We start from the raw sequence: 12,109 nt of genomic DNA, 5'->3' as shown, positions 1-12,109 counted from the left end.
TGGACAATTAAAACAGACATTCGGGGGGTGGGGAAGAAGAACAAACTGGGGAGGAGGGTAGAGAAAACAGTGCAACAATGAATGAATGAAAACCCAAAATCTCTGTAAATGTTCATTAAAACTAATAAAGTAAAAAAATAATCAGAGAATGGCAAGTATTAATCTTCCCTCTGATTTCATGTTCTTTCCTAGAACTTCCATGGATGCTCCTTTAGTCCTGAGGGGCAGGGCAAAGAATGGTGATTTGAGTGCACTGATGAGAGTCAGGGCTGAGGATGTGCTCGTCTCTGAGCTGCATGTGATCTCATTATGGCTGTGTTGTGGGAAAAGAATTGCTTCAAATGTTTATTCAAATTTACTTATTTGTTGTAACTAATTTAAAAATTATTTTTCTTATTGAATATACACAGCAAAGCATACACCAGGTCAATAGTTTCTACATGTGCAGTTCACACTTGAGGTGGACAACCATTCTCACGCTTTCCCGAGTTATTTTTTCTCTCCCAGTAACATCAACTTTAACAAGAAGACAAAGATCTTTACCACTGGACTGATAAGCAACATCAAGACAGATCGAGAGAGAAGATTGAAGTTGTCAACAATTTCATCTTACTTGGACCCTCAATCAATGTTGTTTGTATGAGGAGTTAGGAGATCAGGAGATGAATTGCACTGGGGGAGTCTGCTGTAAGGATTCTCTCTAAATTACTGAGGAACAATGATGTCAGTTTTAAGACAAAGTTGTGCCTGATTCAGGCCATACTCTTTTCAGTCACTTACTATACATCTGAGAGCTAGACTGTGAATAAGGATGACAGAAGAAGAATTGATGCCTTTGAGCTTTGCTGTTGGAGGAGCGTACTGAATATCTCTTGGATCATCAAATGAACAAACAGACATATCTTAGAGAAGGTGCAGCCAGGAGTTCTTGGAAGCAAAGATGAGAAAGCTTTGTCTCATATACTTTAGGAAAGGCTAGTCCTTAGAGAGTGACTTTGTACTTGGAAGGGTGGAGGGTCTTTTTATAGAAAAGATCATACAATATTGACTTTTTGTGACCGACTTACATTATTCTGCATAATGCCGTCATGTTCTATCCACACTATAGCATGTGTGTGGTGGTGGTGGGTGGGTGGTGGAGAGGTTACCTAGGGGCTGTGGAACCTCGCCTGGAAGTCCTGGCTCAATCCTCTCTTCTATGGTTTTGCTACATGTCTGCATTGTATTACACAAGCAAGGGATGTGCTAATACTGGAGCTTCTCTGGAAGGGCTCCTTCACCAGGCTTTCTTCAGAGTCAGTCCCAGTTACTCCTTTTGCCTTTTCTCTGGGCCCATTGGAGATGTGTGAAGCCTCATATGGAAGCTCCCTATCTAGTACATCACTTATAGTTGCTAACTCATTATCCCTGTGTGCTGTTTTCTTGTTGGTGTTGACGTTCTCGCTAGCTTCCTTTCTGCAGGACACCTGAATGAGAACATTCTTCTTTGGTGGGAAAGGAATGTGCTGTTGCTTTGATATCATGATGTTGTTATGTCTCTAGTTGCTTACATCTCCCCTGGATCTGTCGTCTCTAAAATGAAGGAGTTTTAGGGGGATTTTTAGAATTTTTTATTCTTTTCCAGAAATTTCTTATCCAAAGTTCACTGCTTTCTCTACTTCAATGGATGTTTGCGTTAGCACCATCACAAAATTCCAGTGCAAACTCTAACCTTCCAGTTCTTGAAAACATCTACCTTTCTTGATGGTCACCATTTTTTTTTAAACAATTATGGCGTGAAGTTATAAACTTTCATTGCTGTTGAGATATTTAAGCGTTTTGTTAGGATTTTCATTTGAGACTTGAACATACCATGGACTTCCAAGAAAACAAATAGGTCTAGTCTAGAGAGGGTGAAACCAAGTTTCTCCTTAGAGGCTAGGTTTTAAAGCTCCATCTCACATATTTTGGGCACATGACCAGGAGAGACCAGGCCTTAGAGAAGGATATCATGCTTGGAAGGGGAGGGGCAGCGCAGGGGAGGAAGACTCAGGATGAGATGGATTGATAACAGTGACTGCGGAAATGGGAGTTGGTGTGTCAGAATTAGTGAGACTGGCTCAGGAAAGGGAAGAGTTCGGAGTTGCGATACATACAGTCACTATGGGTCACAGGTGACTCGATGGCACATAACAACAACTTTTTTTTAAATTTAGTTCCTGATATTACATTTTTGAAAGGATCTTTCGAAAGCAGGCCCAATGCTAGGTTTGAAAAACGAATGTCCATCATAAAAAAAAAAAATCTGTTCAGCTTGAAGTGTTTGGCAAACTTTATGATATAAGCAGTCTTTAATTTTCCTTTGATCAAATAAACCATTTATTTAGTACTTATTAATTTTATATTTGGTATAAACATTTATTTTCTAGACTCTGTTTGACTTTTAAAATGTGTATGTTTCTTAATGTGTCAAGTCTTTCCTGTATAGTTTATTCTATTTCTTGTCACCCTAGAAAATTTTCTCCTATGCAGAATGTTGAGCTCATGGTTTCTGTTTCCTGAGCTTTGATTTTTTTCAGCAGACTTTTTCTATATGTATGAAGAAGACTATGCAGATAGAGGACTAGTATTTTATCTTTTATATCATGCTATTGCATTTACACCTGTGAAATGGTTACTTAATCACCATTTCATAGATGAGAAAACCAAAGCTCAGAGAAGATAGAAGTCTTGCTCTGAATTATTTCTAGATATGGTAAGGAATTCAGAGCTATCTGAGTCCAAAGCCCACATCCTTTCTAATGAATTTCCTCATTTGTTTGCCTTGCAGTTAGAGAGTGGATCCATGGGAACTTAGAGAGAGGAAGAGAAGTTTTTCTATAAAATTAATAAGGGCAGAGACCCTGCGTGTCACAGTCCTTGGCAGATACAAAGTGAACCCCACCAACAATTCAGAACCCATTCAGCTGATTCCAACTCCCAGCCACCCTGTAGAACAGAGCAGATCTGATTGTCCACAGGCTGTAATCTCCCCAGGAGCAGACCGCTGCATCTAGCTCCAGTGCAGCACCTTGTGTATTCAAACCACTGACTTTTCAGTTAGCAATTGAGGACTTAGACACTGCACCAACAAGCCTTCTTCCCTTGGTACCTGTTTGATATAGTTTATTACTGTTGAATGCTGTTGAGTTAGAACTGACCCATAACTGGCCCTCCAGTAGATTTTCAGAGGCTGTAAATCACATGGGAGGAGATTGTCCATCTTTCTCCTGCACAGCAGCAGGTGGATTTGAACCTCCTGCCTTCAGGTGGGAAGTGTAACTCCTTACCCACCAGAGTTCTGAGCACCTAGTGGGTGCCAAGTTAACCTGTATTAAATGAATGAATGTTAAGCCAGAATAACTGTGTGATTAAGCAGGGCTAGTATTACAGAAGTTTTAAAAAAATATATTCAATTTTACTTTTCAGTAGCGAATGGTAGCCTGTGCCCTATTCCTAACCATTCTCTAAGGATTTCCTCTTTACTATACGTATGTTAAATATCTACTAGAGATCCCTGGGGGCTGAATGGGTAAGTGAGAGAATACCAACATTATTCTGGAAAGGGTCTCTGTATTTGGGTGGGATAAACTTAGGGTTGTATGTTGGCTGTCATGGAATTTTAAAAGATTGCCTTGTTGCCTTACATTTATATTTGAACAGTGGATGGCATGCTCTTTTGTTGGCCCCTGGCCTTCTCTGATGATTTTGGGTTTCTTCACTGTCTCCTTTTTCTTTTCTTTAGTTTTTTTAAAAAGGTATAGATGTAAATTTGATTGCTAATGATTACATCCTGAGAGACCAGCATGTATAGGCACTGTGGAGTTTTCTACAAAAGTTAATTCTAATCAATAAGTTCTTGGTTAAACCCCCACCCCCACCGCAAATACAGCCTATGAAACTCTATATGGGGCAGATCCCCTTTCCTATGGGGTCACTGTGTGAATCGGAATCAATCCACAACAACAATAACAAACATCTATCTACTACAGTGAGTAGATTATGGTAGTCATTATCTCTCAGAGAGGTAAAAATGGGTGTGATCACTTACTCACTTCATTTCTCAGTATACAAGTGATGCAGCCTTTATACATGTCAGGCTTAGTATGAATGACTTGAGTATTCCCATCTGTTTGCAGCTGTGTTTCATACAGTTTTTGACTTTTTGATATTCATAGGTTCTCCAGCATAACATTTAGTATCCAAATGTGTTGAATGTCTGTGACACTGTGAATAATTTCTTGAATTTTTATTAAAAAAATGAATTAATTTTAAAATAGTAAAAAACACTTGTTCTCTTCTTTAGTCTTTTTGTTTATCTCTTAATTGTGGAAGCTCAGTTTGTCTTTAGCTCTTCCAATTGCTTTCTTTTACTTAGATTTTTTAAATTTAGTAAAATGGCACTTCAGAAAATTCTAATTTTTATCAAGAAGAGTTTAAGGTCAAACTTTAAATATAATGTGTGCATAATATAGATTATCAAGTATAGTTGTTGACAGTATAGTAGTTCTATATCTGACTGGGGTGGAAAGAACAGTATTATATAATATATAAAAAGTTAGATATGTTTGGGATATAATTATTAGTAATAGAGTAAACAGAATTTTACCAATAATATGTAAGAGAATGGCAGAATATTTTTGAACTAGTAAGTGATTTCTATAAGCTCATATGGGATTATATTGTCACATAAATAGAAATTCATTATTTGGAATAAACATCTCACCAAAGAAAATTGTAAACTGAAGAATATCCTAGCTACCTTCTGCTCATTTTAAGGCAATCGTAGATAATCAGATTCTCTTCCCGTAGCTTCTAATTGTTTATGCTTGGGCCCTTTTCTTGTCTGCTGAGGAAATGTATTAGTGGCCACATGCAGTTGCTGGGAGGCCATGCTTCCAAACCAGTCTGATTCTTTGATTACCACTAAGAGAGTGAACTGATGTGCTCTGTGGGCATGCAGGAACAGCCAGAACACAACCTTGCTTTTTTGTTTTAGGACTAATAAAAGAATAACCCCATTTTCCTCCTGAGCAATTATGTTTTGATAGTCCTTGTCTCACCAGTGAATCATCTGGCCTTGATTTTCAAATAGATATGGTTGAAACATTAGAGAAGAATGTAAGGGAAGAATCTGGATGGTGTACTGGCCCATGTTTCTTGCCTTCATATTAAAGTGTAGGTTGTTTTATAATATTGGAGGGCTTCCCTCATTTGTCTTTAAGTTCTTTTATGGATCCACAGTGAGAAGTTGGGAGATCAAGGGGATAATGGGATTGATTCTCATTCTGTACTGAATTTTCTCATATATGTATATATATGGCATTCATTTACAAAATCTCTGAGCCAAGACCCATAAAACAATGTTACTTTTAAATAGCTTCTTCCTGTATCTGAGGTTCTATAAAACCTTTAGTTCCTTGGGGAAGGTTATAAAGAAGGGTGCTTGTAGTCTGAACATTTGTTTTTTATGTGAACATTTGAAACTACTGAAAGGTGAATTCTGACTCCTGCTGTATGCTGCAGAAATTTAGTAGTGAAATGCCTCTTTGATTGCTATTGCTGAAAGGTGGGGGGAAGGCTAAAAACAATGTTTGAAGTTTCTTGGTATTGTTTTTTAAAAAATAATAATTTCTTTCATGGTGGCTGGATGCCAAGGCTAGAAAACTGTTAGTAGTGTCTGTGGTCAGGACTGCTTTTGACAAGAGGATGGTAAAATATGGTAATCCTGATAGGATTTGACAGCCATTTTTGATCTATGTATATCTTTAATCGTGGTTCCCTTTGTAACAAAAATATTCAAACTAATGAAGATTTTATTCAATTGAGAAGGAAAATGATTACTATAAAACTACTGCTTAAAATTTAAATGACACTGTGATACAAAGGTTTAGGGCTGTTGTACATAGGGTCGCTATGAGTCGCAAGCGACTCGACGGCACATAACAACAACAACAAACAATGATATAAAGAATTCCAAAAGGTTTAGAATTTATATAGCAAGCACAGTGCCAAGAAAAATGAGCATTTGCTCCCTCCCCCAGTCTCTCTTGAATTAAGTTGGTTCAGTGATATTTTTCCATTCTGTGTGGGAATTCTTGTTTTTGCATTTAACTTCTAAAGCACAAAGTAGAGATACATGTTAATGTCTTTTTAAAAATTGGTTTTCATTCAATCATTCACGTATGTTTTATTCTATAACATGTTAGAGTTGATCAATTCCCTTCCCCCCACTAGTTTATTTACAAAATACAAATACAAATTTGAACAAATGCTTACTATTTCCCTCACCTCCTTGCCCATCACATTGTACAATCCAGTGATTAATTCCCACTTCCACCTGCACAGCCACATCCCTCTGCTTCCAGCCTCTCCCATTCCTCCTGGATCCTTATACTCATTCTACAATATCGGTTTTTATACAATATTTATCCTTATGTGACTGAGTTAGTTCACTCAGCATAATGCTCTCCAGTCCTTCCCAAGTTAGGTAATAATTTACAAAATTTTGCTCCTGTATGCTGCATAGTATTCCATTGTGTGAATGTACCATAATGTCTCAATCCATTCATTTGTGGTTGGACATTTGGTCAATGCCATTTTTCATGTCTCATAAAATGCTCACTGTACCTGCCTTTCCCTTCACCCTGCCCGTCCATCCACTAATCTTTGCTAACCTAGCATTTTTTGTTCTCCCTCTTGTACTCCTGTTTTTTCTCCTCTCCATTCCGTCAGTTACACATGTCCTGTTCCAAGTAGTTGTTAATTACAATATACATATTATCCATTCTTCAAGTCATTCCCAGTAAATTGGTCATTTCTCTATTCCATTACAGTGTTTTTTCCCTTTCCATTCCATTCCTGTATTTCCAGTCCCTCTCCGCTAATAACCCTCCCTATTTTTATAACTAAGGTCTTATAAAAAGGACAAAAGAATTGTTCGAACAGAGTAAGGGAACACTGTATGATTTAAAATTAGGAAAGGTATGCTTCAGGCATGTGACTTTTCTCCATATCTAGTCAGTCTGTTACATTCGAGAAGCTGGACTCTATGATGAAAAGTGTGGGATCAGGATTGGAGGAAGACTCATCAACAACCTGCTTTATGCATATGACACAACCTTGCTTGTTGAAAGTGAGGAGGACTTGAAATCCTTGCTTCAGAAAAACCAAAGAATACAGCCTTCAATATGGATTGCATCTCAACATCAAGAAGAAAAAAATCCTCACTGCTGGACCAATAAGCAACATCATAGTTAATATAAGGAAAAAAAGATTGAAATTGTCAATGATTTAATCTTACTTGGACCCACAGTTAATACCCTTCGTACCAGCATTCAGGAAATCAGGAGAAATATTGCATTGGACAAGTCTGATGTCAGAGGCATCTCCAAATTACTGAAGAGCAATGGTATCATTTTGAAGACTAACACATGCCTGATTTAGGCCATCATCTTTTCAGTCACTTGCTACGTATTTAAAGGCTTGACAAGTAAAAAGAATGACAGAAGAAGAGTTGATGCTTTGGAGATTTCATATTGGAGAAAAGCACTGAATATCCCACGGACTGACAAAAGAACAGATATATCTTGGAGAGGGTACAGCCAGAATGCTTCTTGGAAGCAAGGATGACACAGCTTCATCTTACATACTTTGGGCTTGTTGCTAGGAGAGGCTATTCTTTGTTGAGAGATATCATGCTTGAAAAGGTCAATGAAAGAGAGGAAGACCACCTTCAGACAGGTGGATTGATGTAGTAACTGCAGCAATGAGCTCAAGTGCATTAGATGGTATATTCTTCTATTTATCTAAGTCTCATTTTGGTTCTTGTACTGTTTTGTAGTTTTCTTTAAATAGATCTTTTGTATCTCTCTTGTTTTTATGTACTGTTGATTTGGAATCAACTCACAGCTGATCCTCCAGCAGGGTTTTAGAGGCAGTTTTTTCAAATGGGAGGCTATTGCCCATCTTTCTCCCACAGGGCAGCTGGTGGATTCAAACTTCATGCATTCAACTTGACAATGCAATTCCTTACCACTTGGCCACCAGAGCTCCTAGTTAGGATTATTCCTAAGTATTTAATCTTGTAGTTGACTCTTTTAATTAGTATTGCTTTTCTTATTTTCTTTCCAGTGTTTTCTTTTTTTACTGTAGAAAAGTCCAACTGATTTTTATGGGTTAATCTTGTATCCTGCCACTGTGCTAAACTTTTAGGTTTTAGAGTCTTTAGTCTATGTACACTATCATATCGTCTGCATATAGATATAGATTTACTTGCTCTTTGCCAACCTGGATACTTTTGTATACCTTGGATGCCTTATTTTACCCTATTTTCCTAGCTAACACTTCCAGCACATTATTGAATAGGAGGGTATAGTGGACATCCTTGCTTAGTCCCTGTTCACAAGTGGAATGCCTTTAGTCTCTCTCCATTGAGAATTCTTTTGACTCTTGGTTTTGTGTATATGCCTTTAATCATGTTGAAGAAATGATCCTCTATTCCTATTTTCTTGAATGTTTTAATCAAAGTGTTAGATTTTGTTAAAATCCTCTTTTACATCAATTGAGATGTTTATATGGTTCTTGTTCTTCATTTTATTGATGTGGTGGATTACATTGATAGTTGTTCTTATGTTAGGCCATCCTTTGTCCAACCAGCTTGTTATAAATTCTACTTCATTGTAATGAATTACTTTTTTTTATATACTGTTGGTTCTACTGGCTAGGATTTTGTTAAGGGTTTTTATGTCTATTTTTTATGAGAAATATTAGATAGTAAGTTTTTCCTTTGGTGATGTCTTAGCTGTTTCGGTATCAGAGTTATGCTTGCATCACAGAATGACTTTTGGAGCATTACTTCTTTCTCTATATTTTGAAGTAATTAAAACAGAATTAGGAACAGTTCCCAGAATGTTTGGTAATATTGACTGATGAAGCTTTGTGGGCCAGGGCTTTTTGTTGTTGAGAGGTGTGGGTTTTTTTTTTTAATGACCTGCTAAATGTCTTCTTTGATGATGTGTTCTACTTCTGTCTTTGTCAATTTGAGTTGAGTATGAGTTTCCAAGAATTTGTTCCCTTCTAGATTTTCAAATTTGTCGAGTGTAACTTTTCACAACTTTCCATTATTATTTTTTAAATTTTAGTTGGCTCTGTCCTAACATCTCCCATTTCATTTCTTATTTGAGTCATTTGTGTCTTCTTTATTTCTCCCTTTGTTGAATTTGCCAACGGTTTGTGTCAATGGTAGTGTCAGTTTTTTTGCCATTTTGGAAGAACTGTCTCTTTGTCTTATGGATAGTTTCAAATCTTTTCCTGCTTTATATTCAGTTCTATTTCTGCTCTTTATAATTTCCATTCTTCTATAGGTGATGGGGTTTGCTTGCTGTTCTTTTTATATTTATTGGAGATATTGGATTAAGCATTTGATTTTACTTCTTGTTTAAAATGTGTTGTTGGTGTGAACTGACCTCTTGGTACTGACTTAGCTCTATCCAATAGGTTTTGGTATGCTGTGTTTTCATTCTCATTTCTTTCAAGAAACTTTCAAATTTTTGTTTCTTCTATTACCCAGTAGGAAGCTCTGGTGCCTTAGTGGTAAGGTTTGTAGTTTGAATCCAACGGGAGGTGGGCAATCTCCTCCCATGCCTATTTCCTGCCTTTCAAAATGGAGCTCCAGGTCAACTAGGAGCTGATTCTGACTCTACATAATAATATCAACAGCAACAACAAATTACCCAATAGTTATCAACTTACATGTGGATGAATTCCCCTCCTTTATCCTTTTGTTGTTAACTTCTAATTTTACAGCACTGTGGTCTGAGAAGATATTTTGTAGTGTTTCAATGCCTTTGAATTTATCCAGGCTTGCTTTGTGTCCTAACATATGATTCTGGAGAATGTACTGTATGTGGTGGAGAAGAATATAAATTATGTTTTTGTTGGGTGCAGTACTCTGTATATATCTATGAAGTCAAGTTAGCTAACTGTATAGCTTAGTTATGCATCTTTGTTGAATTTCTTTCTAGTTGTCCTGTCTTTCAGTGAGAAGCGGTATGTTGAGATCTCCTCCTACTATTGTGGCATTCCCTATTTCTTTCTTCTGTATGTTAAAAGTCCTTAAGTCTTTTAATATTTGTTTTGTATTTTGTAGCTCTATAATTTGGTGTTCTGTTGTTAATTAAAGTTATGTTCTCTTGCTCTATTATGTCTCTTTATGCATTATTTAATGTTCTTCCTTGTTTCTTATGTTTTTTACCTTAAAGTCTATTGTATCAGGGATTAGTACTGCCACACCTGCTTTATTTTGCTTGATAAGATTTTTTACCCTTTAATTTTTAACCTTTTTCCTCATTTCTCAGCTAAGTCTCATATGGACAGCATATTGAGGGTTTTAAAAAGTAATATCTGCTACTCTTTTTATCTTAATGGATGTGTTTAAGCCATTCACATTCAGTTTGATTATTGGCAGGCGAGCTTTTATTAATGCCATTTTGTCTTGATCCTTGTTGCCTTGTTCTATTAAATTTTTTGTGCCATCTCTCAATCAGGAATTTCCTTCACTATTTTTTTAAATTTTACTAGTTTATTTACAAAATTTGAATACACTGTTTTCTAGAGCAGATTCTTCCAATTTCCCTCACCCCCCTCATCAAATTGTACAACTCCATGATTAATCCCCCTGTGCCATCCTCGTCCTTTACTATTTCTTTTAAAGTTGATCTTCTGTTCATGAATTCCTTTGCTGTTGTTGTTATTGTGTACTGTCGAGTCCAAACTGACACATAGCTGACCCTCCAGCAGGTCTTCAGAGACAGTAAATTGCACAGGAGGGGATTTTTTTAATCTTTCTTCCATGGAGCAATTTGTGGATTTGAACTATTGCCTTTGGGATTGCAGCATAATTTCTTACCACAAGGCCACCAGAGCTCCCTTGATTTCCTATAAGTGCCTCCTTTTCTGAGAATGACCTTTTTATTTGTTGGACATTTTTTTTATATAAAAAATTTTTAATAGGAAAAAACTACACAGGGACTTTATTATTCCCAGTAGGGTGCAGGTCTTCCAGGATGGCAGGGGGCAGGAGGTGGCTGTGGGGGAGGGCTGTAGAAGTGGGAGCAGCCCTACTTGCCTGTGATAAGAGGGTTCCTCAGGATCACGATGACTGAGTCCCCACACAAGAACATCTTCATGATGACTGAGTCCCCACGCAGGAACATCTTAGAGATGGAGCTGTTCTTGTTGACAGGCTTGGATTTCTTTTGCCCTTGCCACTCTTGGGGACCATGGTACACATATCTTTCTCGTTCTCCAGCACCATGATGCAGTGCCTATCAAAGGCCTTCATGTTGCCCAGGAGCTTCATGTTGTTATGAGAGGTGTTGAGCACTTGTGTGTTGTTCTGTGTGGGTACGGCTAGTGGACCTGTGTTAAACTCCTCTTCTCGCGTCTGCAGCTCCTCCAGGGCCATCTCACTTTTGGGCTTGTTGACGAGGCTCATGGTGCTAGCTGCATTCTCGGATTACTCCCATTTCCTCATTTCCTCCTTGTTGCTTCTTCCTCTCAGAAGAGAGGTGGGACTTATTTGGAGAGTTTTGGCTAAGTAGAGGATTTCTGTTGGCAGGTGTTTTCTTTAAGCCTATTGTATATGCTGTAACATTGACTTTTTGCTTGTTTGGTTTCTGCTCAGAAATTAGAGCTTAATCTAATTGCTTCTCCTTTGTACATAACCTATTTTCCTCACATTGATTTTAGTATTCCATCCTTGTCTTTGATTTTGGAAAATTTGATTATGATATCTTTATGTTTTTCCTGTGAGAGAGAGTTCATGCAGTTTCTTGAATATATGTCTTCTTGAATTTCATGATACTTTGTTACATTTTCTTCTAGTATTTCTTCCAAAATTCTCTCAATGCTTCCCCCTCCCCTGTTTCCATCCCCATCCCCTTTCCTTTCCTGGACTACTGATCGCACGTATACTATTTATCTTGATGTCATCCCACATAATTCTTATCGTTTCTTCATTTTCCTTTCATCTTGTTTCTGCTTCACTGCACACACATATATACATATATACATATACATACATATATAA

The 12,109-nt window shown here is 37.3% G+C and overlaps 1 protein-coding gene and 1 pseudogene across 4 annotated transcripts in view; one reads left to right on the top strand and one right to left on the bottom strand.

Annotated features, from left to right (window-relative positions):
* Positions 1–12,109, top strand: part of BBS9 (Bardet-Biedl syndrome 9) — a 677,588-nt gene that overhangs the window by 55,109 nt on the left and 610,370 nt on the right. The gene's annotated exons all lie outside the window — the stretch shown is intronic.
* Positions 11,139–11,515, bottom strand: LOC102850847 (annotated as a pseudogene).

This window comes from Elephantulus edwardii, unplaced genomic scaffold (assembly GCF_000299155.1).
Source record: "Elephantulus edwardii isolate Elephantulus edwardi_28Jun2011 unplaced genomic scaffold, EleEdw1.0 scaffold00059, whole genome shotgun sequence".
Lineage (NCBI taxonomy): Eukaryota > Metazoa > Chordata > Mammalia > Macroscelidea > Macroscelididae > Elephantulus > Elephantulus edwardii.
This window is presented reverse-complemented; position numbering and strand designations above follow the sequence as displayed.